The sequence below is a fragment of the Haemaphysalis longicornis genome, unplaced genomic scaffold (genome assembly GCF_048455015.1).
Source record: "Haemaphysalis longicornis isolate Haplotype H1 unplaced genomic scaffold, Haemaphysalis longicornis Haplotype H1 scaffold_4, whole genome shotgun sequence".
In the NCBI taxonomy this organism is placed as follows: domain Eukaryota; kingdom Metazoa; phylum Arthropoda; class Arachnida; order Ixodida; family Ixodidae; genus Haemaphysalis; species Haemaphysalis longicornis.
The window spans coordinates 173563678-173591151 of record NW_027526361.1 but is presented as its reverse complement, the minus strand read 5'-3'; the positions used below and the strand labels follow the sequence as shown (position 1 = coordinate 173591151).

The 27474-nt window shown below is 48.5% G+C and overlaps 1 pseudogene; it reads left to right on the top strand.

Annotated features, from left to right (window-relative positions):
- Positions 1 to 27474, top strand: part of LOC144180101 (uncharacterized) — a 62880-nt pseudogene that overhangs the window by 20711 nt on the left and 14695 nt on the right.

Sequence of the window (27474 nt, the reverse complement as noted above, 5' to 3'; positions counted from 1 at the left end):
TGCGGGCGAACACACGAGCCGCGTAATTGCCCTGCGTTCGGAAAGGCATGCAGAAAGTGCAAAAAAAAAGATCCACTTCGCAGTTTGCTGTAGGGCGAGCGCTAATGTCGACGAACTCGAAGAGTCTGAAGACGACTTTGACGTCCTCGAGATTTCGGTTGACAAGATCAACAGTGAACGCGACTGGACTGTAGAAGCACGCGTGAACAATGCGTCAGTGCAACTCAAAGTGGATACGGGATCCGAAGCCAACTTGCTGCCCTTCTGACCTTATAAAAAATGCACCCGAAGCCACCACTGCAACCGAGCAGTGCGGTCTTGCCTTCGTACGGTGGGGGTCTGATTAAACACTTGGGTGTTATCAGGGCAGAAGTGGAAATTTACAGTCGCAAAACCATAATGGACTTCTTCATTGTGCGCAACGGACGTCAAGCTATACTTGGCCTGCAAGCATGTGAACAAGCAGGACTTCTTTCCCGACGAGTTCACAGTGTATCTGAAAATAGCTCCCAGAAAGTGGTTAAAGACTTTCCACACTTGTTTTCTGGAACAGGCAGCGTTCAGCGACGCTACCGGATGGTGCTTCGCGAAGGAGAAAACCAGTCGTCCAAACAACTCGCCGGGTGCCCCTGGCCCTGCAGGAACCACTCAAGGAAGAACTACAGCGCATGGAGCGCGCCGGAATAGCCGTCAAAGTCAAGGAACCTACAGATTGGGTAAGCCCACTTGTTCTTGTACGAAAGAAGGACGGCAAGCTCCGGGTTTGCATTGATCCCCGAAAGATTAACGAAAATCTAAAGCGGGAACACTACGAAATGCCTAGACGTGGAGATATCGAAGCAGAACTCGCAGGCGCCGTAGTCTTTACACGATTGGATGCAAACTCTGGGTTCCATCAAATCCGGTTAGATGAAGGAACCTCAAGGATTTGTACGTTCTCAACACCTTTTGGACGTTACCGGCTTTTGAGGTTGCCATTTGGCATCTCGTCGGCGCCAGAGGTCTTTCAGCAGACGCTTAATGAAATTTTCGAAGCAGTCCCTGGTGTAAAAGTATATGTTGACGACATACTAATCTGGGGTACATCAAGGAGAGAGCATGACGAGTGCCTGCGCCTTGCACTACAGGCGGCAGAACGGGAGGGCTTGACGTTCAATCAAGCAAAGTGTACAATCGGCGTCGAACAGATCGAATTCCTGGGCGACGTTATCGGTGCTGAAGGCATCAGGCCCAGCCCTTCCCTAATAAAGGGTATGATAGAAATGCCGCCACCCGCCGATAAACTCGCAGTCCAACGAATGCTGGGTGTTGTAAACTATTTTGCCAAGTTCGTGCCGTCGCTCACTGAGAAAACAACGCTGCTCAGAAGCTTGATCAAGAACGACGCGGTTTTTGAATGGTCAGAAAACCACGCGTACACAATGGAAACAACTGTGCGAAACTTTGAGCAAACAGCCATTGCTAGCAATATTCGACCCCAAAAAAGAAACTAAAGTGTCCTGCGACGCGTCACAAAATGGAATGGGCGCCGCGCTTCTGCAACGTCATGGCAACCATTGGAAACCCGTGGCATATGCGTCGAAGGTATTATCAGATACGGCGCAGCGGTATTCTCAAATAGAAAAAGAGACAATGGCTATTCTGTACGGCTGTGAACGATTTGACCACTTTGTATACGGGCGCAAGGTCATAGTAGAAACTGATCATCGCCCCTTGATTGCCATCTATAAAGAAAATTCCCCCGCATTTCCCCGAAGGGGAGTATGAGGAAGTGCGAAGCACGGGGTGATGCTATGAGGGGGAGTTTGTTGAAGTTTGGTGGCATTTTGCCCGTTAGTTACATTAACACCCCCTCGTGATCACGTTCGGCTTGTTCCGGAACTCGACGAAGACTCGCACTAGACTAAACTCGACGCGCTCTCAACCGCTATTTATACGGACCTCGACACGCGCTCGACCGCACCTGCGCTAAGCCTGCGCTCGACTAACCCTACCGCGGTCGCACGTGGAGCCCGCCGACACAATGGGAAGGGAAGAGGAGGAGCGCACCGCACCGCAGCGCACCGCAGCTGCGAAGCGCCGACCGGAGTGAAGGGAGAGGAGGCGCAGTCACGTGAGAGAATGCAGAACTAGCGGGTTTGTAGTATCACGTGTACACCACGCAGTTATCAAGCCGCTATAACGCCGCTAAGTCGCCAACGCACGCCGATGACGACGTATTTTGAATGCGTTAAAGATATCATCACGAGTGACGACGCAAACGTGCACGCTGTAAGTTTAGTGTCGTCACTTGTCAGTCACGACACGTGGAACCGGCTTGTATCGGAAACCAGCAAAGACCCGTATCTAAGCTCTGTTCGTAACAGCATTGTTGCGGGCCTGCCTATCGAAGGACAGCTCAAGTCATTTGCTGGCGAGCTATCTGAAGTCAAAGGCGCCCTTCTTAAAGGCTGCAGGATTATAATACCAGCAAACATGCGGAAGGAAATCTTGGAAAAGATCCACCAAGGACACGTTGGCTTGAATAAGAGCAAATTAAGAGCGCGGAGTTCAGTGTTTTGGTCCGGAATTCTGATATTGACAAATTTGTTCAGACCTGCGCAGTTTGCAAAAAGTATACGTACTGCCAGTCACGAGAGCCACTGCAGATGCGTCCGGTGCCAGACCAACCCTGGTATAGGGTTGGTATAGACCTCTTTCACTACGGCGGAAAATCGTACCTCTGTGCCTACGATGCCTATTCAAGCTTCCCCGAAGTGGATATGCTAACAGAAACGTCGGCCAGAGCAGTCATCGAATCAATCAGGGCTATCTTTGCCCGATATGGTATCCCCATGCAGGTCTGTACGGATAGTGGCCCACAATTTCCAAGCAAGGAATTTGCTGCATTTGCACGAGCGTACGAGTTCCGGCATGTTACCTCCAGTCCAGGATACCCGCAGTCCAACGGGCTTGCGGAAAAAGGGGTACATATAGTGAAGAGAATCTTAAAGAAAAGCATGGAAGCTAAACAAGATGTTTGGCTGGGGCTTCTTTCGTACAGGATTGCACCGCTGGAAGCCGACGGCCGATCGCCTGCGGAGCTGCTCCAGGGTCGGATCCTCCGCTCGACGTTGCCATGCATCCAAGGGAAGCCCGGAACCCCGGTCTTCAAGCACCGCCAAATGGAGACCAACAGGCGTCCACTGGCTCCTCTAAGGAAAGGAGACGTCGTACGAGTGAAGAACGGCACATGGACTACAAAAGCAAAGGTCATAGAGCCGTTGGTTCAACCCCGGTCCTACGTCTTCACAGAGGGAGGTAGGGTACTGCGACGTAACCGGCAACACATTTTACCCACTCAAGAAGCCTTTCATAGAGATCCTCCAGAGCTTGGCGAATGCGACGACGAAGGTGGTTCAACACAAGCATCACCAGTGCCAAGGGCCGCAGTGCCTACTGTCTCCAGAGCTCCAACCTGTGCGTCACCTGTTCCGGCTCTCAGGAGGTCGCTACGTCAACGTAGACCGCCTCGCCATCTAACTTACAACAGAAACTTTGTGCAAGTGCCATGAAGCAGATGTGTAACCTGTGTTAATAACGACGGAACTGTCGTACAGATGAACCAGCCACGTAATCTACGCAAAGTGCATTTTCTTGTGTTAGTTTCCATTTCCGTGTTGTATCCTTTCAAACAGAGGGGGATGTATCGAGTGTTATCTGAACAGAGCACTCGCTATGCGCAGACCGTGTTCCGCGCAGGCTGTCACCCTTGCCACCGGCATGTATATAAGCACACTCGAATAAAGGCAGTTGTTCGTTCTCCAGCAACCCGAGGCTTTCGCCTTGCTTTATCGCATCACGCGATACACAGATGAAGCACTGGGTCCAGCATTTTGAGGGATGTTTCACTTGCTGACCCATAAACAACACTTCCATAGTCCAATAGTGAACCTATCAGGTTTGTAAAAACGCTTAAACGAAGTTGTTTGTCAGCACCATATGAAGAGTCGGAGAGAATTTTGAGTATAGTCATAGCCTTTAAGCATTTATGTTTAAGTTGTTTTATATGTGATATGAATGTTCGTCAAGACTACGCCTAAAAACTTTTGTTCCTTTGTGACTGGAATTGAGGCACCATTGAGTTTTTTGTCTGGATGACAAATGACACGCTTTATCGAAAACGAAACCGAAGTACACTTTCCTCGATCAAATTTAAAACCGCTGCTATCTGCCCAAACAGCTAGCTTGTTAACACCAAGGTAGACTTGGCGCTCGCTGATAGACAGGTTACAAGACTTCAAGGTCGTCTACATAAATTGAGCAGGAAATTGATGGTGGCAATGCCTTACTGAGTGAATTCATTTTTACAATAAGCAGATTTCAACTCAGAACCCCGCGTTGCGCCACGCCATTTTCCTGCACGTGAACCCTTGAGAGTGGACTTCCAACTCTAACACGAAATCTTCTTTCAGACAAGTAGCTGGCAAGTGTGTTTAGCATGTTAGCCGGCATGCCGAAGGACTTCAGGTCACTTAGGATGGCGTACCGCCAGGCGGTATCGTACGCTTTTTCCAGATCAAAGAATGCCATCATACAATATTGTTTGTGAAGGAAGGCATCTTTGATATACGACTCTAATGCAACGAGCTGATCGTGGCAGATCGTCCCGCACTAAAGCCTGCCTGGTAGCGCTCGAGAAGACCGTTGTACATCAAGAAGCAAACGAGTCTCCTGTTTATTATCTTCTCGAGAAGCTTGCACAGGCAGCTTGTCAAAGCAATGGGCCAGTAACTGGCAAGAGACGAAGAGTACTTCCCTTCTTTCAGGAACGCCACTACTATGACCTCCCTCCAAGAGCGTGGAATGTGCCCCGAAAGCTATATTTTATTGTATAGATATAGAAGTCTTTCAAGGGTGTCTGAGGGCAGGAATTGTATCAAGGTGTAGGTGATTTCGTCTGCGCCTGGAGCTGAAGGCTTACATGTGGTCAGGGCTGCCTTCAGCTCATGAATTGAAAACTGAGAATCGTAGGAAGTGTGCGACTTGTTGCTATCACGCAAGGACTTCCTTTCTGCAGATATTTTGTGTTTTATGAAAGTGTTTGTGTAATCTGCAGAACTGGACACGTGTTCGAAGTGTTGAGCAAGTGTGTTAGCCTGGTCTTCAACTGTTCTTCCCCTGTTGTGCTAACCGGGGGCAGGCAGCGTGTCTGTTGTCATTTGAGTGTACGTATATGTGTCGAGACTTTGTGTGTGTCCGTGTATGGATTAATGGATGTCAAGAAGGTGTGCCAACTCTCTCATTTTGCCTCACAGCACACGCGTTTTCCGAACGCCTTGACCCGATTGAACAAAATAAGGTTACCCGACTTGTGGTACCGACGAAGGATACCCCACGCCTTGTTCTGGGCCTCTCGCGCCCGCCTACAGTCCTCATTACAGCACGGCCTCCTCTGGTGGCGCGGGGCGGGGCACCAGAGGCGTGGGGAATGGACCTTTCGGCGGCGTCGAGGATGTGCACCGTGGGGAGTTGGGTAACTTCTTCAGTGTGTACGTGTCTAATGGTTGTGTAGTGTAGTTTGGATGTCTCTGTAAATTAATTCCACTTAGCTCTTGCTTCATTGAACCTGTTTTGGGAAGATGGACTGCATGGGCCTTTATCTATATACGAAGTGAGGTGGAGAAGTGCTCACTACCATATGGGTCATTGCCCAAACCCCTGCGGAGCCAATAGCCAAGTCAAGATATGGATGTGTGTTGTGGCCTATATTAACGCATGTTGGCCTATTTTTGTTGAAGAGGCATGCTCCTTGAGATGTAAGGAAGTTCTCTATCAGGCGACCTCGGGCATCCATGCGAGAAGAGCCCTTAAGAGAATTGTGTGCATTAAGGTTGCCTGTTAGGATGTATGGTTCGGGCAGCTGATCGACGAGCGCCTCGAAGTTAGAGCCCGAACGTGCAAGATCAGGATGAATGTATATCGAGCATACCGTTATGAACCTATTGAATATTATTGTGCGAATTGCTGAAGCCTCAAGGACAGTGTTCAACGTGACAGGGTGGCATGCTAAGGATTTCCAGGCGATGATGGCCACAGCCCTAGAAGAGTGTGTGCTGCCATCCCTGTCCTTTCTGTATACCAGGTAACTAAGAAATTTGTGTGTTTGGAATTCAAATGTGTTTCCTGAGCAAACATTACACTTTGCTGATTTGCATGCAGTATTTCGTATACATTGTCAATATCTTTAAGAAGGCCTCTGCAGTTGCATTATATTATGGTTTCTCTTCCCATTATGAAGTGTTCGGAGCTACTGTAGTGTGACTATTTACGTAAGGTCTTTCGGGGCTTGCACTCTTGGGAGGGGTTTTTTAACCTTCTCTGTAGTTTTCGATGGAGGGCCCCCGTCTTCCACTGCGAAGCGGACAGGAAAGGTCCCACACTCATGTCATCATCAGATTTGGAACGGGTACCCGGCGGACCGGGCCCCCCCGGACTTGGCACCCTTTCCGGTTCCCTTCGTTCGAGCTGCGACGGCTGAGGGCGTCAGGAGCGCCACGGGTGGCACAGGCGGTGCGGCATGGGGGGGGGGGGGGGGGGGCAGGAACTGCCGCTGGTGCCTCCGTCTCCATCTCCCCCGTGCCCTCGCATGGGCTCCGGGCCGGTGGAGAGGAAACAGGGGGTGCAGCAGCATCCCCAACTGACGTGGATGTCACCACAGCCGCTGCTGGCCGCTTGGGGCCAACACATCCATCGTGCCATCACATCCAACGAGCAGAAACATCCAATTTCGTGCCATCACATCCAACGTGCCATCACATCCAACGAGCAGAAACATCCAATTTTGGCCAATGCATCCAACGTGCCATCACATCCAACGTGCCGCTATATCCAACGCGCCGCCACATCCAGCGTGCTACCACATCCAACGTGCCATCACATCCAAAGCTGTGTCATTACATCCAATTTCAGCCAGTACATCCAATGCACCACACCTCCAACGTTTCATTACTTCCAGTGCAAATGCCCTGTTGCCTAACATCTTGTTTACGAACTTACTGAAAGGGCGCATGAAGTACGAACGAGTGAAGAAACAGTACACGAGTGTTTGTTATTTGCGATTTAACCTCTTTTTAGTTCATGATAGTAATGAAACCTGAAAGGGCTACAGTTATCCAGGATCGGGTATGACCCTCAGTGAGAGTAACTATTTTCTCTTTGCACTTTACGGGCCTACGACAACGCCTGCGTAAATGAGCGCCACTGCAAGGGGAGAAGAATCTGCGCCTTTATAACGTAATAAGAAATAAGTTTCAATTTCTTGGGGTTTTGTATTTGTGTGCGTTTCTTGCTCCTAATAACGGAAGTACTTAATTCGCTATTAGCAATGGGTTCCTATTCTGGCCTCGTGGTACGCTATTCGACGGGGTTGATGCGTCCGCTATCCATAAAGATGACGGGTAAACATTGCAAGGCGCAAAAGGCAAACTTTAATTAAGGATAAATGAAAAAGAGGAAAACGTTACAAGTCTAAAAAAGAAAAGTCCCTTCCTCTGGTTAGCTCCATAAAAAAAGTGGTGCTGTCTCGAGGGCTGGCAGCGGCAGACTGGTGGTTGTGGCGTCTCTGGACCCAGTCGCGGCACGGTTCCGCGTAACGTAACTCAACACCTCGCCGGGGTTGCAGGGAAGCGGGAGAAACGGGCCGAATTCCTTTTCCGGCCGTCCCCGGCTTGGAGAGGGAAGGAGAAGCGCGCATACACACGCACAAGAACAAACCCACAACACACTAGTTTCACCCTCCGAGGGACACCGGCTGACTCGGAGTTCAGAGCTTGTAGCCCCTCGCTGCGCAGGAATGCGAGAAGAACAGCAGTCATGGGCACGTTACCAGGAAAAAGTAACTGTGTTACAGCTGCAGGCGAAAAGCAAAAACGCCCGTGTGTGCGAGATTTCGGCGCACGTTAAAGATCCCCAGGTGGTCAAAATTAATCCAGAGCCCCCCACTACGGCACGCCTCATCGCCTGCGTTGCGTCGGCACGTTAAACCCCACAAATAAATCAACCTAATTTGAGTGCCGCCGTGAAAGCAGAAGGTGATGACGGTTTTGCGAGAGACTCTATGTTTTGTAATTAACAAAACATTGAGTTTTGTTTATCCCATTGAGTTACAAAATATTAAGTTTTGTAACAATTTAATGCTACTGTTCCGACTGATAAGTTTTTGCTAACTGCATAGTTAAACTATATCATTCTCATTTATAAGTCACTTTGTTTAACAGCACGGAAGAGCGCTTAGTGCGTAAGAAATATTTTACGCAGCCATTATTCACATCAAAGCTGCGCCCCATCATATGGGCGATGTTGGATCGCGGTTCATTGGTAGCTCTGAAGCTCACATTCGGTACTTTCGTGAAATAAATGTTCGCTACTCAGAAGAAAATTTAAAAGAATGTCTTTAAGGAGTTTATTAATCAATTCAAATAACATTTACGAGAAAAGCAAACAAAGAGGTGATCGAGGAACTATCCTCAACAAATATTTACAGGAGAAATCGCTTGAAAAGTATGCGGATTTATAAGTAGGCGCTAAATAATCCCAAGAGCACAGATGCCCTAGTTCCTGTCCATAAACAAATCAAAGGAAAAACAAAATAAAAAGACAAATTTATAGGACAAATGCACCGAACACTCCTTAAAACCCCTAAGTTTTTTATGCTGAACCGAGATTTTCGACCGAAGGGGCTGCGGAATTCTGATGTACGTTCGCAGGGGGGGTCAGCCACCTGTCTTCCCCGATTTCCTGTCGACGCCCTTGAAGTGGGGAACGAGTGTGCATGGCGCCTGTTTGCGCGGGAACTCGCCTAAAACTCTCGCCCTTGAATCTGCCCACGGATGCCCTTTGTGTCGCTAAGTACGCGCTGCAGCTTCGTCTAGGCAAGGCAAGGGGGTGTCAAGGCACTATTCTTTTCCGCAGAACGTGCGGAAGCGAGAAAGATCACGGGATGGGAAATGCCAGGGTGCGAATAAAAAAATCCTTAGGCACCCAGAAACCGCCACGGGAGCTAGTCTTAATGCGACCGCTCTTGGTAACAGCTCCGGACAAACTCGTTGACGGATGCGCGAGCGGTCGTAAGCGAAGCCGCCTCCCCTCCGCAGCGCACGTACTAATTACGGTTTTGCCCTGCGATACTTCTCTGTCAGTCCCCGAAGGGCAGGAGGAGGACAGGAAAGCCTTCCCCGACGCTGTGTAAAAGGCCCCGACTAGGCCCATACAAAGGGTTGCGACTCGCTGGCGTCGGCGGAGGCCACACCTCGCTTCCGCCGACGGAGGGGGACACAACAAAGCCACGAGAAGGGAAGGGGGTTCATTACAACTTCTCTCTTCAGAAGGGTGAGCAACTACATCCAACGTGCCATCACATCCAACGTGCCATTACATCCAACGCGCCAACACATCCAACGTGCCATCACATCCGACGTGCCATTACATCCAAAAGCATGTCAACACATCCAACGAGCCATCACATCACCGGAGCCAACACATCCAACGTTGGATGTGATGGTACGTTGGATGTACTGGCTCGTATGATGTGTTGACTCGTAATCGCTGCTGGCTCAGCGAGCGGTGCGGAGGCTCGTTGGGCTGGAAGAGGCAACCCAGGCGGGCGGGCGGGCGCGGGGGCAGGACCAAGTCCGATTCATCATACTGGGTCCCGCTGATGATGATGATGATGATGATTGCTATTAATTTCCCCTTTGTAGCGGGGTGATGACATGTCATCTTACCAAAAAGGACTAATATAACTATGTTTTATACTCTTGGTTTAATACTAGCGCCGCTCAGGGCCGGCATATAAAGCTTATGAGGCCCAAATTACTTTTTTTCTCTTACAGGTGATAACAGAAACAGGTGTTTTTTATGTGCTTTTCGTCCACCAGCATTCTATTCTTCTTTTCGTCCCCTCGACAGCCTTGAAGTTAACTTCCTGTGTGCTACCCTTAAATCCTAGGGCGTCTGGAAGCCAAATATTTCCCTCATGTAGATTTGAATGGATACCCTCACATTCTAACAATATGTGCCGCATAGTTTCTGTTTCTTTTCCGCAGACCACGCATACCCCACCATTTTGTGAATACTTCTCCACAAAGCTCTTAGTTCGCAAGCAACCTGCTCTGGCCTCAAAAAGCAAAGCACTGCCCTGGGAATTATCGTAGAAATTTCCCTTTCTGGTGTTCTATTTCTCATCATAAGAAACCAACATAAGAAACCAAGATAAGAAACCAGACGCCGCACCGTCCCCCGGCGAGCTGCGTCGGCGTTTCTCCCCAGGGGGAAAGAGGCGAACCTATTTCGCGCCTCTTGGAAGGTGATGTTCTCGTTGACTCTTAAGGCAATGATCTCTTTCTCCTGCTTAAACTTTTCACAGCTCCTGGAATAGGCAGCGTGCGGTCCCTGGCAGTTTGCACAGATGAATTTCTTGGATTCACAATTGTCAGTTACATGATCATGTGCTGCACATTTTGCGCACGTCACTTTACCACGGCAAGAGGTTGTGCCGTGCCCAAACCGCTGACACTTGAAGCAGCGGCGTGGGTTCGGCACGTAGGGTCGGACCGGACATCTCATGAAGCCGGCGTTGACGCACTCAGGAAGGGTTGAGTGTTCAAACGTCAAGATTATGTGTTTGATTCGTATTTGGTCGTTTCAGCGTGTGGTTATTTGCCTCACCGCCGTCACGCCCCGATAACGAAGGCCCTCAAGGAGGTCGTCTTCGGTTTCACTTATAAGGTACCGATCAGACATCACGCCTTGGCAGCTATTAAGGCTGCGATGAGGCGTGATCTTGATGGCAACATCGACCATGCGCTTTTGTGCGAGGAGGTTAGCGGATTACTGTTTGTTTTCCACCTCAATCAGGAGTTCTCCCGTTTTCAGTTTCTTAGCCTTGCACTACTTGCCGACAAGGCTTTCAAGATACTTGGAGATTAGAAAAACGGACTGAGAAGGGATTGGCTTTGTGTTATCAAGAGATTCCACGGTCAAAAAGTGCGAGAAATTATCGGGCTCTGGGGGTGAAATTGATTGCACAGGAGGAAAAGAAACTTCGGTTCGGCCACTTTTCACGGACCGATCACGTTTGGGGGGGGGGATTGAAAATATCATATTTTATAGTATAGAAGCAGGGGACGGGGGTACTTTCTTCGCTCGAGTTAACTTGATACCGAGAGACGTCCCGGAACTCCCTGCCTGGTAGACAGACATGGAGCCCATCCGCCGCAGCATGACCTGGGCTCCGACGGCCGCCGTTTGAGATTTCCATCCTTCACCTTACAAACACATCACCACGGTAGGTTACAGCTTATGTTGGGGGGCTCGGGGTCCGCGGTGCGGCCAATGCCGTCACTAAGATTATTCAAGGTTCCCCGTGCGGGGTTGTCGCAACCCTTCAACAACGCGAGGGTCTAGTGGATTAGCGTTGAGAGGAGGACGAACAAACTTTAATTGCCGACTTTGAGTGAAAAGTGCCGTTCATTTCGACAGCAACTAGGCGACTAACGCGTGATATTCATATTATGGCAGGATTTGATTGCTACTACATGTTTTGATGATGGATGCTGGATTGCGTATTTTTGTTTTTCTTCCTATTTAAAGGGCGAGGCACATGGACAACTGTTGCACGCGAGCCGCATGCGACTGATTGTTACGACTGATCGTTAGGACTGGTTTAGGCGTCTTTCGCTGGTCGGAGGGGTTCACGACGTGCGACTGGGAAGCCAGATGCAGTTGTTGGGTCGTTGCGATCGTCGTGCGGCCACAGCCAATGAGATCCCAAAGGCGTCTGTGAGGAGGCGCTGCTTACCGGACAGGGGTCGGCAGGTCGAAGCGAAGAAGACGAGGTGTGTGCGGAGGCGGAAGAAGGGCGCGAGAGAGAAAGATGAGGAGGAAGAAGAGGCGGCTAGCGCTGGAGACAGGAAGCAGGTGTTTCCAGAAGCTCTCGGCTGGGCGAGAACGCCTAGGAAGTCTTCGTCACGGAGCCGCACATTCCTGCTGGAAGCTCTCAGCTGGGCGTCAACGCTCAGGAGATCTTCACACCGAGCAACACCTGGTCTCTTCCAGGCGAGACTGTCCACGGAACACCCGGGCCGAATATCACATGTTGTTCATCGGCCCGACACCGACACCGGCACCGGCACAGCACCGGCATCGATAAGGGCACCGAGCCCAGCGCACCAAGCCCTGCGCACTGAGTCGACTCACCAACTGGGACCTACACGTGAGCGCGAACAATTTTGAGTGGGACTTCTCGAAGGGGACTTTGTTATCCTAGGACTGTTGTCATTAGATTAGCTGGATGTTCATTTGTGCACGTTACTTCGTAATTTGTCCCGTCAATATAATTGGGTCCTTGTCCGTAGCCAAAGCGTCTCTACTCTTGTCCGCCCGGTACATTTTAATCTCTTCATTTACAAAAACAACCTGCATCACAAAAATGGCGTCCGCGACAGGACTCTCTGCGTAACTTCCAGAGAGTCGAGGAGGGATTTTTTGCGGCGGAGAGGAGAGCACTTGGCGCCGGAATGGACACTGACAAATTTCTCGCCGTGGGAAAAGAGTTAGGCCTGGTGGGCAGTGAGCTGAAGGAATGGGTCGAGAGAGAGATGGAAAAAAAAGACAGGAAAGACAGGATGTGAGACAAGAAAGAGCGCTCGCGAGACAAGCCGAAATTCGCAGGCTTGAGCTCGAACGCGACGAGCTAGATCGTGAAATACAGCTGCAAGAGAACAAGCGCGCGACTCTAGCTTTAGATCTCAAAATTGCAGACAGACAGCGCCGCGTCTCCGAAAAAGGATGGAAAAAGAGTTTGGAACTCCACGCACGTGCGACAGAGGGCATGCGGGTCAGTGGCAGTGATGAGGGCGCGTGCGGAAAGGAAGAAAAAAGAACAGATTCCGAACTGCCACACGTACAGGTGAAAGACTTGTTCCAGGCACGAAACGGTGCACGTGTTGAGTGTGGCATGGAGGTATCCTTGCAGCGTGCAGGGAAGCTCGTGGGGGTAGATAAAGAGCTTCGAAAAAAAGAGAGGGACTCACTGCACGGGCTCGTGGGGCCCGGTAAAAAGCTTTTGCAAGCCCAGAGGGACCAAGTTGGAACAAATTTTTTGGAGCATAAGTGTGCACCCTCCAGCAAGCCTGCGGATAAGAGGGAGGTCAAGTGGTCAAAGCGTCGTGTTGTTGATACAGGCGAGAGTCGACCTGAGTTGAAATGCAGGCCAAATAAGCAATTCGTGCCAGTAGCGCGGCGACGGTTCCGGATAACAGGAAAGAATAATTATCCGCACTGTCGGGGAGGTCAGATAACGCAAACTGGCGAACTACTACCTGAATTGTCCCGCCGCGTGCGAGCTTACAAGTGGGCTCGAAGAATCGCTCGCGCGCGAGAGGTAGTGGACGAGCTAGTAAAGCGCCGGTTTCTAGCGGAACCGTTGAGCCAGGCTTCGTGCCTTAGGTGCTCCAGAAGAGCTCGCTCTCAGAAGAAAAGGGATCGCATCCCTAAGGGTGCGCAGTGGACGCGCCGGAAGAAGGTGAAGATGAAGTGACGTGTGAACAAACGGGACTGAAGACACGATTTCGACATGGCTAGAAATCTCATGCCTAAACGAGAGGAACAGGTTTGAAAATTATTTTAGGAAAGAAAACTGGCCGATTGTTGCATGTTTGGTTCATAGGTTGTACTCTGTTAACTGTGTGCGGGCTACTCGAGCAACCTTGAACGACGGCCGCCGGTATAGAGTGCTGGACGGTTTTGCGCGGTGGTAGTTTAATTATTGTTTGGTATTGTTTAAAACGACCGTGACTCCTTAGTTTGGTTGGAATAATTCTGGTTCTTTTAGTCACTATTTATTTTGGGTGGTTTGTGTAAGCCGGGACTTAGGAGATGCAGTTTGTTGTGTTATAAGTACTTGTATTTGAGTTTGATTGTGTGCTGTTTGGATTGATTGTTATGCAGTGTTTTCGAAGTGTTATTATATGACGTGAAAGTGTTCTGGTGGTTGTGGTGATACGTGGTGCCTTGCGTGTAAGCTGACTGGACATTCCACTGTGACCATCGACGGACTTTTCACCGGAAGTGTTTTTTCCCCCAAAACACTGCTTTCGATGGGGGCAATTGTGAGGAGGCGCTGCTTACCGGAAGGGGTCGGCAGGTCGAAGCGAGGAAGACGAGGTGTGTGCGGAGGCGGAAGAAGGGCGCGAGAGAGAAAGAGGAGAAGGAAGAAAAGGCGGCGAGTGCCCCAGTTGAATAGATACCTCCACAGGTCTCGTCTGGCGCAGTCTGCCATGTGCAGGTACTGTAATAAAGAAGAGTCTGTCGACCATTTCCTTTTGTCATGTCGATGATTTTCAAGCCTCAGACGTCAGCTCCTTGAAGTGCCGCTTCATCGCCTGGGGTTGGCATTATCAGTGCCGGCTCTCTTATCATTTGGGGCTTCAGAAACGGGATATTGCCGCCGGAATGTTTGTTTTGCTCTTCTGCGCTTCATAGAAAATTCCAAAAGATTTACAACCTAATTCGCATCTTATTCTGCCACCTCACCTGAGCCCTCCAAAAGCATCTATTTCTGATTTTTTTTTCATTTATTTATTTATTATTATTCTCCTCCTCCTCTCCCTTTCTTTTTCTTCTTCTCCTTGTCCTTCTTATTTTTCTTTATTTAGTTATTTATTTATTTATTTCCTTTTTTTTGTTGTTTCAATATTGACCAAATTCCAAACTCAATTACTCCGACACAAGAAAAAAAAAAGCTTCCAAATTTTTCTAATTTTCTTTGAATCATCCACCTAGGCAGTAATCTCATTCGAATTAACGACTGATGTTTGGCCCCCAGGCGGCACAGAAAGTGTGCCCCAAGACCGGCCCGTCTATGGCCGCTTTCTGGCATGTCCGGCCAGAATCCAGGTTCTGGCAGCCACTGATCATGCGTTGAACGGCCAACATTCGGCTACCAGCGCTTCGGCATTTTTCCGTCCGCCCGTGTCCGGACGCACAACGGGAGCTAACCGGCTGCCAGATATTCAGTTCTCTTACGGCTGCCAATGTTGAGAAAGAGAACGGCCGAACTACGGCCTTAGGGCATCCGTTTTTTCTTCGGGAAGCGGTAATCGGCCGAAGCACGGCAAGCGACCGGCCACAGAATATGCGTATTCTTGCGGCAGTTGGTGTTCGAAAGGAGACCGGCCGAAGCGCGGCTGCCGTGCATTCGTTGTTTCAACGGTGAACCGCACGTCCGGCGGACGTACGGCCCCAGAATATACGTTTTTCGTTCGGTTAGCTGTCCTCGGCCGAATTACGGGAAGCGAATGGCCACAGAATATTTGGCAACCGGTGTTCAAGAGGAGACCGGCCTATGTAAGGTATCCGGTTATACGTCATTTTTTCGGCAAACGGCATACAGCCGAACAACGGCTCGCGCCTGGGCGCCGAGAATTCATGCACAGACGTGTTTGGAAGGAGACCGACCGGTTTTTTCCTGGGGGGAGAAAAAGCCGTTAGGGAGCCGAACGACGGGGACGCGTTTTTCATCCGCTCCGTGTTTCTACGTTTTAAATGAACGAACATCGTTTGTCAAACAATAATGAGTGTTCTCGGTGAACGGGCAAGGTGCAAGGACTCACTGGACATTAGCAGGGAACCTTTTAGGCCATCGAAATGTCATTTATTGCCACAAGAAGACTGTGCCACACCGACGGGTGAGCTAAGCCTCGCCAGTATCGCCGCTACCACGCCTCTGCCGCCGGCTTCGTCGACGTATCAGCTCGAGGCTATTCGCCCGCTCAAGAAATGGAGAGCATTGGAGACATCGACCCGCCAGAGATGTCCGATCTCAGATGGAGATGGTTCACCAAAATAACTGGCCTTCAAGGGCGTCGAGCATGCGGCCACCACGCAGGAGCTAAACCGCCACCATGTCAAGGACTCCCCACCATAAAAAGGCAAGTGCGTGCAAAAACGCAAGTTATTCTGCTTACAATTAAACTGCGACAAGCAATGTTGCACTATGTTGGTGATAAACGTAGAAGAGACTCGCTCGTGCATTGGTAGGATCAACTTCATGCCCTGCACTATGTTACTTCAGGGGATTTTACGACTGCCTATTTAGAAAAAAAAATTATTTCATATTTGCGATAACAACAGAGCCTTGTCACTGACGAAGCCTAGCTGTTAATTTAGTTCCGATGTTTGAAGGTGAGCTTAACTACTCTTGGGATATGACTCATTTGGGTAAACATAATCGCCAGCATCCTAGCAAACACGGCTTTTGTCAGGATTTTCTTGCTCAACGCAGATTGTTGAGTTCACGCACGATTTGGCTCTTGGAATAGACAAGCTTAAAGTGGTTGACTGTATATTCTTGGACTGCAAAAAAGCAAATGATGGTTTGCATATCACCTTCTGCGTAGTACATTTCATCCTATGGACTGAATGAATCGGTTTTTGCATTGTTATTACTATTGGCCCTATAGCTTTGTTCAAAAGTACTGTGTAGTTAACCGGACTATAGTGAATGAACGTGATTCCGTATACCTGCAGCTTTATTCGAATTTAATAACATCCTGGTGTGCTGATTCAAAAAAGTTTTTGGATGTTAAACAGTGTGTTAACGCCACCTTCACAAGAAAACCTTCATTCCTATTGGATACGTATACCGTAAATTATGCTGCTGTTATAACGGCCGAGGAATATAAATACCTAGGAGTTTATTTAGGGAGTGGTTAGAGGTTACATGGGCAGGTTCACACCATAAAAGGTACGGCTGCATATGTTTTTGGCTTTCTGAGACGAAATTTCAGTGAACCTCCATCTAACTGAAAAGAACAACCGTATTTCACTCATGTGCGCTCAATCTTGGAGTACGCATGTGTTTTCGTGGATCCCTACACCAAAGATCTCGTTGATACGCTCGAAAACATACAGAATATGTCAGTGCGATTGGTATAGGTAATTGGCACGCTCAACTTAGCATGAGAGAAAGTAAAAGTAAACTGCAATGGCAGGACGTGAAAGATCACCGACGAAACCACAGGTTGAACTTTTTTCGTAATATCTATCATTCCAAAACTGTTGTAGAAGGGGAGAAGTATGTTTAAGCGCCATTCTACATATCGCAAAGTGGGACCGCTAGCTTAAAGCAAATTATTAACTTTCCTTTAAAGGTGACGTCTTGCGCGATTCATTTTATTTTACATCAATACTGCAGTGTAATATCTTCGACGTATGATTGCGTTAACTGTTTATATTGACGATTTTCAGCGCGCTTTGTAGAATTATTTTATTATTTTGTGTCATATTTAATGCTTAGTGTTATGTATCTCCCTTCTGTAAGGCATGCAAAGGCAAGCAGGCATCAAATAAATAAATAAATAAATAAATAAATAAATAAATAAATAAATAAATAAATAAATAAATAAATAAATAAATAAATAAATAAATAAATAAATAAATAAATAAATAAATAAATAAATAAATAAATAAATGAATAAATAAATAAATAAATAAATAAAACAATGGATAAATAAATGAAAAATAAATAAATAAACATATAAAATAAATAAATAAATAAACTTGCAGAGGCGCAAGTTTGCCTCCGACGGGTTGAGAACCCTACGCATTCAACCTTGACCAATAAAATATTTATTGCCCTATTCGTTGCAGTATGCAAGGTTTCCTGTATGTATGCTACCATTGCTATGTTATTGGTTTGAAACAAATTATGTAACTCTAATTTTACGCCTTTCCTTGCGTGAACACAAAGGGATACAACTGCAGCCACCTGAAGCAGGGCGTCATTCGCGACGCGTCTAGAATTTTTTGAACGTAGTATGACATTAGAAGAAAATAAGGTCTTTTGGACTAAGTGGTGTGGACGTATACTCATGAAAACAACATTAAAATAGATCGAAAATGAAAGTACTTGTTCGCTCCTTCTTAGGATCAGCCCTGCGCAAGATCATCAGAAAAGTTGATCGAGTAGAAAATGTCTTTGGAAGAAAAATGGGAAAAAACTGGACATACTTTTTTGTGAAGGAGTTATATTAAATGCTCCTGAGTGTTTTGTTGACAACCAAAACGCTTCGTAAAGGCATTCACGCCGGTTTTATATACATCAAAATTGGTCAAGCAACTTTTATAAAAATAGTTTACGTAGTCATAGCTTGAAAGTGTTCCGGAATATTGCCCTAAAAGAAATTGGCTAAAAGCGGCGCAATTTATCTCTATGAAATTCAACCCACTAAAGTATGCGCCCTCCTCCGTCACCCCCCCCCCCCCCTCCTCTTTCCCTGTTTATTACAGGTAAGCCGCCCCACAGAGGATATCAGGACCTGGACAATACATCTATTCAAGCTCTACAAAGAACTGAATATTTTCTGTGTTCGGCAGTAAATGAGGCACAGCAATTAAAGGAACGACAATTTGTGAGCACTGTTTAATAAATGAATTTTGCTGTCAACTGAGGCTGGTAATTAAGCAAGGCTGCGATTAAAGCTTGACTACTGGTGGTTGCGCGCGAGCTCACTTTGATGTTGCTGCATTGGACCCAAAATGCTGGGTTTGTGCTGCTTCTGCACTGCGCGAATGAGTCATCTGCTTGCGCGACAGGCAGTGACCGGCCTGCGTACAGCTAACGTACTGTGGCTGAACTCCAATGCCCGTAGCACGGTCGTATTTCCGGTAGCTGTAGTCCGGCTGGAGTCCGACGACCGCATCTCGGCTGTCCTCCGGCGGCCGTATTTCGGCCTTACACGGGTGGCTTTGGAATGGCCGGAGCCCTACGGCTGGAATCTGGCCGTATGAGCGTAAGCCAGTCGACTGGCCGACGAACACTGGCCGTTGGACAGCCATGGGAGTACGGCCGTATACGGCCAAAAGGCCCACATTTGGACATGGGCCGAACATGGCTGCCGGAAAACGGCCGGACAGAAAATCACCGGCCAAAGTAAACCGGCCTGCTTTAGGCCGAACAGTCCTGTGCTACCTGGGGGAGTCTTCGTCACGGAGCCGCACATTCTTCTGGGAAGCTCTCAGCTGGGCGTCAACGCTCAGGAGATCTTCACACCGAGCAACACCTGGTCTCTTCCAGTCGAGACTGAACACGGAACACCCGGGCCGAATATCACATGTTGTTCATCGGCCCGACACCGACACCGGCACCGGCGCAGCACCGGCATCGACAAGGGCACCGAGCCCAGCGCACCGAGCCCTGCGCTCTGAGTCAACTCACCAACTGGGACCTACACGTGAGCGCGAACAATTTTGAGTGGGACTTCTCGAAGGGGACTTTGTTATCCTAGGACTGTTGTCATTAGATTAGCTGGATGTTCATTTGTGCACGTTATTTTGTAATTTGTCCCGTCAATATAATTGGGTCCTTGTCCGTAGCCAAAGCGTCTCTACTCTTGTCCGCCCGGTACATTTTAACCTCCTCATTTACAAAAACAATCTGCATCACAGCGTCATCACTGAAAAGTTTCTTTCAAAACCCCGAAGTGGCGCCAGTGGCAATTCCGCGTGTTTTCGGAGGAGCTGCTCACCGCCTCCGCTGCCGCCGACCCGTGCGCTCTCCGCGTGATAGATACATGTGGCCAGCGGTACCATGCGGTACCGCTGGCCACGCACACTGTGGGATTTGCCTGCGGAACGATCTGGACCACTGCGCCTCAAAAACGAACTGGGAGGGACCGAAATAGCAGATACACGAACCTGAGTCTTCCCTTTGATGTACGTTGCTGTTTGCTCGTTGGATTGCAGCATTCCGAGCTCCTACGCCTCCAACACCTCCATGAACGAGCGTAATCATGGGTGATAAATGTTCCAACACCGCTGTACTTAACATATAAAAATGCAATGAATAAAGCAGTAGCACTATTCACTTTCACTCCAAGTTGATGGATGTTATCTTTTCCTGCTTGGATTTTTCTGCACATATCTAAATCGGCCTGAGTGCGCATAACCAGGGAGGCAACTATGCAGCAAAAACAGTGGGCTATGGTGGCACCATAAATTGTCGGAGCGGCGCCGACGATGCATCGCACGCTCGCATTGGACCATGTGTCTCAAATTAACGCGTACGACCGTCGTGACGACCGTCGTGACGATCAGTCCCATGCGAATCGCATGAACCATTCGTCCATGTGTCTCGCCCTTAAAACATGTCCTGTGCATATGATACTGAAGATGGTCAGCGTCATGGAGGGCTGCCGTTCGAATAGATAATTAAGGCAATGGGAAATTTCAGCGCAGCTAAGTTTTATTCCGGCCACAACTCGTCCTGCAACCACACAAACCAGCTTACCACGATCTCAATGAGTTTCTTCGTCTCCCCTAACAGCTTAGCCAAACGAGGTCGAAGTAACGAAGCAAGAACGATGCTCGTTACCGTTGCTTTATGTGGTAAATGGCCGGCGCAGAGGGTCAAGGAGTTACAGTAGCAGCGCATGCAGGACACCAGTGTACAAAACTACTGCTTTCCATTCAGACAGAGCAAATAAATCGCGTTTGTTATAACCAAGTCACCACGTTCATCGAGTTCAGTCATGGGGATATTGAAACGAGGAACCCAGTGTTGACCATAGAATAGCGATCAAGTAGCAATCGATGGATCACTTTAGGAATGTGTGCGAGCAGAAGGGGGGGGGGGGGGCAGTTGAGGAATGATTTGAACTTCTGGCTGCGTGATGGATGCAAAGGACAAACATGGAAAAAGAACAATATACTTGCGTTTGTGTGTTCCAAGAAAGACTATAGTCTCTTAAATTCACAGTGGCGTCTGCACCAGGAATCATTAGGCTGAAAGACTTGACCACGCGTACGTTGAACAGCGCCGATTGGATAGCGCTTAAATGAAGGGCTAAAACAAATGCAACGCTCCGTACCGTATTGACGGCACCGCTGTCAGTGGGGTACTGGGCGGTAAAATCGATTGCATGGTGCTCTCGTAGAATATAAATATACATTAGTTCTGAAGTCAGGCTTAATTTAGGATTCTTGGATTAAGGTTATACGACGAGTATCACCCTGACATCGCATCTTCGATAAACGCGCACGCGTTGCAAAAAACGAAAATTATGGGTTGGGTTGGGCACATAAAGTTTCATGGATTCATGCGTACCGTTCGCTACCACATGCTGAAACATTTCAGGTGTGGTTTCACTGGGGAAGTAATATCGTTTACTGCCTGAAAGAAAATTTCTTTGGGGAATTTGCGGTTGTGGCGGAAATTCACACAAAAGAAAGATGAGCCCAGCCTTAGCGACCTAACGTCGCGAGCGGTGCGGTTAGCAGCGAAGCTTCCTGGCGCTCCCTAAACGCAAGGCTAAGCTTCATTGAACTTCTCAAAGCCAACACATGGATTCCCGTTCGCGCCAATTCATTCTAACCGTGTTCCACCGCTCACGTCATTTACTGGAACCTGTGGTTTCAAAGAACTAGGAACACTGCCACGAGGGGCGGCGCGAGCGCTTTTTGTTTTTTCACGTGGTATTTTTTTATTTTCTGTCGCAAAAATCAAGCAGCCATGTATTTTATACTAAACGATCAATGCAAATAGCTCATGTGTTGATGTCTGGCCTCAGATCTGCCTAATATTTTCTTCTTGCTCAAAAATGGTTACAAGTATGAACACTGCCACCAGATTTCGTTGTTTGGAAAAAACTTGGCCTATGTAAGCGTCTCGCTTAAAAGCGTCCTCTTAACTTGCTACATGTGTGCTTGGCGCTTCCTCTTCTCCTATGCCCTCCCCACATAGCTGCGACTGCGTTATCATATTTCGTCCCATGAAAGCCTCGATCAAGAACAACGTCGGTGTTAAAAGTATTCGGGGATGTGGCATAGAGAACAAAAACAGAAAACATACAGGCATCTCCACGAAGTGGATCATGACGAGTTGGCGAAGCACTGTGGATCGTTCTTGCCGTACATCCCCGTGAGAGTGCTTACTGCTGCTAAAACGATTTCCAATCCAATCGAATCCAATTCAATTTATTTCAATCCAATCAATTTCAATTCAATGCAATGCTCCTCGCGTATGCGCAGCACGGCTCTCCAGCAGCTCTCTCTCTCTCTCTCTCTCTCTCTCTCTCTCTCTCTCTCTCTCTCTCTCTCTCTCTCTCTCTCTCTCTCTCTCTCTCTCTCTTTAACCTGTTGTGAACCTTTTATTTGGTTTTTTGTTCATGTTAACCTTTTGTGAATCTTTTGGTTACAGATGTTTCGATTTACACGGTGCTGTGCTTGAGCACGGACGCCCAACGCCGGACCCGCCTCGGCCTTAAGGTTCTTCGCCCCTAAAAAACTGGATCCCAACTAGAATTCCGCTTGAGCTTCGAACACACACCGGGGGATTTGCCCGCGGAACGATCTGAACCAGTGGGCCTAGAAAACGAACTGGGAGGGATCGAAATAGCAGGTATACGAATTTGAGGCTTCCCCTTTGATGTATGTTGCTGTTTGTTCGTTGGATTTCAGCATTCCGAGCTCCTACGATGAACATTTCTTGAATAACGGCTGTGCACAAACACCTCCTCTTTTGCCTCTTCCTCCTCCCAAATAGATGAACACCGGCTATTGGCCCGTTACAGCAAGCGGAAAAAGTTTTCGCAAATGTGGAGAGAGAGAGAGAATAAACTTTATTTAATGAGACGAGTCAAGCGGGCGGTTTCCTCAGTTCAGGACCCCGTTGGAGCGTCCAGCCGCCTCAGCTCGGCGGATCAGCCGAAGCTGCTCTTCGAGGCTAGAGCTGGCCAGCACTTCCTCCCACTGCTCAATCGAGGGATTAGATATCGGGGAAAGTGAGGGGTTAAGCTGGCACTCCCACACCATGTGATACAAGGTGCAGGGCGCGTTGCAGAATTGGCACTGTGGGTAGTATATTGTTGGCCAGAATAAGTGGAGTTTGGTCGGGTGGGGGAACGTGTTGGTTTGGAGGAGACGCCAGGAGCGCTCCTCTGCCTTGCTGAGGGAGGGGTGGCCAGCGGGTAGCATAAGTCTGGTGAGCCTGTAGAATTGGGTCACCTCCTGGTATGACGTTACAGGGATCGCTGTCTCAAGCCAACTTTCTCGCGGCGCTCGGTTGGTCAGACCTCGAGCAGTCTCATGAGCAAAGACATTACCGCAGAGGGAAGCGTGAGCTGGTGTCCAGACAATCGACACCCTTTTCCTCGGAGGGTTCTGGCCGAGGATCTTCATGGCGATGCACGAGATGCGGCCTTGGAGGTAGCTCCTACACGCTGACTGTGAATCTGTGACTATCACTTCCGCTGGGGTCTGCGTTATTGCCAGCGCAATAGCTACCTCTTCGGCCTGTAGCGTCGAGACGTTGTTGAGAGTGAGGCTCGAGGCGTGGCTATCTTTCTTCGTCACAGTCGCTGCCATGGCTCCTCGTATGGCATAATCTGCGGCGTCCGTATAATAAACCATATCGTTTGAGCCGTAGTTTTTCTCCAGGGCTCTAACTCGCGCCTCTCTCCGACCCTCGTGGAACTGCGGGTGCATGTTTCTGGGCAGCGGGGCCACTCTGATGTTTTGGCGTAGTTCGCGAGGGATGTCTACTGTGGTTTCCAGAGGGCGATCAGGGATGTTTATGCCCAGTCTTAGCAGAAGGGCCCTGCCTGCATCCGTCCCTGCTAGCCGGTAACGTTGACTGAGCAGGTGGCCCTCAATCAGCTCGTCCACAGTGTTGTGCACCCCAAGCTTGAGGAGACGATCCGTGGAAGTGTAGGGGGGCAGACCCAGGGCTTGTTTATACGCCTTTCGCAAGAGCGTATCTAACTTGTTCTTCTCTGCCTTGTTTAGTAGTGCATAGGGCGTCACATAGCAGATTCTCGATACGACGAACGCCTGAACGAGGCGAAGCGTATCCGCCTCCTTCATGCCTCTTCCCTTGGTCGTGATCCGACGGAGCATGTGGGCAATCTGACAAGTCGTGTGTTCCAATTTCCTTATCGTCGTGGTGTTTGCGCAATCAGCTTGAATTACCATACCTAGAATCTTCACTTGCGGAGACGGGGTGATGGTAGCACCGTCCAGCGAGATCTCCATCGAAGGGACATCTGTTTGCCTACCGCCCTTTCTGCGCACTAGAAGCAGCTCAGATTTTTCTGGGGCGCACGAGAGTCCACAGTTCTTGGAATACTCATTCACGGTATCAGCCGCCATTTGGAGACGGTCCTGCATCTCCCCGACCGAGCCCATACCGGTCCACACCGTGATATCATCGGCGTAAAGACCGTGGTGTAAGCCCGGAATCGACGACAGTTGTTTAGGCAGGCCGATGAGGGCAATGTTGAATAGGAGGGGGGACAGGACCGCTCCTTGTGGCGTGCCGCGTCCGCCGGTGCGAGTCGGTTGTGTCTGAATGTCTCCAATCTTGAGGGTAGCTTGGCGCCCGGAGAGAAAGTCTCTGACGTAGGTGAATGTGGACTCTCCCAATAACTACGAGTTCACCCTGCGCAAACTGTGCTTCTCCCACTTCGGTTCTATGCTTCATGGTTAAACGAAATTCGCTTGATTTTAAAGACGGTAATTTTTCTTGGGCAACCTCATAGCGAAATTTTAGTTATCTCTGTCTGTCATCTCTGTAGCACTCGATTCTGCCGCCGGGTCTAATGTTAGAAGAATGCCTTACATGAAGTATATACAGGCAAAATTGTTACAAAATACTCTAACTGGTGGCGGGCAGCATACACATCAACATTGTTTATTGAAAAGAAAACGTTAGGCGCACTTGAAGGTAGTCGTAAGTACAAAACTGACAGTAGCAGTGTTCTTTCAATGAAAAATAGACGTTGGATTGCTTCTTATAAAAATGCGGAGAAAACGATGTGTAAAGCGGCGAAACTAAATAAATACTAAAAAAAAACGATATTTCCTCGAGCTGTTTCAAGACCAATGAAAGAAAAAGGTCCCAAAATACAGGTGCAAAAGCGGTGCGAATGCGGGAAATTGAATCAAATCGTGAAATAAGGGGAAAGAGAGAGAGAGAGAGGGCGAACGAACTTTTTTTTCAAGCTGCGCTACCAAAGTGTTAATGGTGGCTGAGCGAAGGCCATGCATCGGTAGCTGTGCGTACCAGTGGCGTGGGATCATCTGGTTAGATCTGCCACATTGGCAGCGAGGCAAGCAGATACGATTAGTTTTTTTTATAATTACTTAAATTAACTTTGGTACCATACTCTAGAACCGTACCAGTCACGCGGGGCTGCGCTGATTGGCGTTCCACTAAAGAGAATTCCATCGAAGTGTTGTAAGCCAAAATACAAAGCGTGTATGTGCATGTGTGGATTTATTTTCCTTCATGAAACTCACTAAGCCACACACACACTTTACAAACCAACAAGCCACAACCACACTCAGCGAGGCAGAAATCTTTCCTAGGCTCAGTTTTATTTGTTGATACATTTCTGAAGACCCGTCGGTGGCCCGGTCTTCTGGCTTGCTTTCTCGGTGGTTTTGATCGGTGAGCCGCACAGCCAAGCCATTCAGAAATACATCTATCAAGTGACGCACAACGCCACCAATTCGGGCACGAAGTATTGTGAAAGGTAAATAGACAATTTCAGTTCACTTTTTACTCAATAAATTCGCTATACGTATTCAGAGTCGTCCAAATATCTCGAGTGACTCCAAACTTCATTATGTGCCAAAAATCGCACTATGTTTATGTTGTAAATCGGCTTGCTTTGTTATCTCCCGCCGCCTGAGCCAGGCGTGTGACGCATCAACAACTGAGCGTCATGTCTTTCCTCGCCCTTTCTCCCCTCCCAACTCCCTCTCCCTTGCTATGGTTTAAATACTGTGTTCACGGACGAATAAATGGTTCAGTCCCCAGCGCTGTCTCGTCTGTCGTCCACGCACCGTGTGTGCGCCGGCTATGTAACAGTTTACGAAACGTTCGTATGCGAATTTACGCAAGTCGATTGTATTTTTCCCAGTGTTGGTACGCTTACTTGCTGGTTTTGCAGCGCATTACACTCGATCACATCTCTGGGACAGCATTCACTGCAATTATTTTACAATAATTGAGCAGATAACGCTCCTTCTGCTTCCGGAAAAATTCAAGGATGACATCAATTGTATGACATGTACACTCACACAAAATTAAAATTTTGGCCCCCCATTATTCTAATTAAAACGTTTAAATGTGGCTGCTTTGAACTTTCCAATCGTTGTTTATTTTGAAATCAAACGTCGACATCAATTGCCGCCTGTTTCTTTATTAGCGCTGCTCGCACCCGCAGCCAGTACCACCGACGCCCTATACCAATGCACAAGATGACATCGCCGTAAACTGGGAGATGTGACCTCTACGCCGTCACATTACCGTGTGCAGCGCAGGGCTCACTGCGGTGCGCGTGTATGTCAACGCATATTTTTAGCCGCGGCTCGAGGGGAGCTCAAACATGCGGCATCATTGAAATTTCATAGCGAAACATAATACTAAATCTTCGTCCGCGGCTGCTGTCTCCTAAGCTGCGAGTTGAACGTACATATCGATACAAAAACTTATCGTATCTTGCCGGCAGTACAAAAAGCACTCTTAGCACTCAAGCCAGTGGTAGCAGGCGGTAGCTGGAGACCCGCTTATCGCATATGCCCTTCCGGACTTCCTTTTTACGGCTTCTGTGCTTCATACGCGTATATTCTCCCTCGGGAAGCGGCTTCCTAGCGCTTGACTGGGAATTTCGGCCGCGCACCGCTTATTGCCAGGGGGATGATGCCACTTGCTCGAGCTACCGCCGTTTTCCTCGATTGCCTCCGTGACCGGCCTAAAACGGTAGCATCGTGTTTGTGTTATCCTGAGCCGCTAGCAAAGCGCGTCGGCTGCCGCGCGCGTGTATCTCTGGGGGCGAGAACGGGGGCTGCTGTCGGCTGCTGGGCTGGGCGCCGGCTGCCGCCCGCCTCCCAATCTCTCCCCAGGTGGCCCCTCTGCGCCGCTCCTTCGTCTTCCTGGTATTTCTTCGTCATCGCTTCTTCCTGCTGTTTGCCTCTCGTGTTACACTACTCGCCACCTCCGCTATCGCCTCTTGGTCTTCTGAGAGCACGTTTACCCGATGCTTGGTATTTTCAGATCCGCTCCGTTTGTGGCACTCGTTAGTGCACCGTTTTTCTCTTCTTTTTCTTTGCCGCACTTGGTCAATTTATGGGTGTTTTCCAAACGGTTCCGACCGCTCCCTTCAAGTTCTTGGTCTTGCCGAAACTTACGAGCTTAGGGGAATTTAACGCCGATTATATGCTTTATGACCTCTTTCTCGTTCTTCAAGCCCGTTTAGTAAAGTTTGTTTATTAATTAATTAATTAATTAATTGATCAATCATTCAGTTAATTAAATATTTATTTATTTATTTATTTATTTATTTATTTATTTATTTATTTATTTATTTGTTTGTTTGTTTGTTTGTTTGTTTGTTTGTTTGTTTGTTTGTTTGTTTGTTTGTTTGTTTGTTT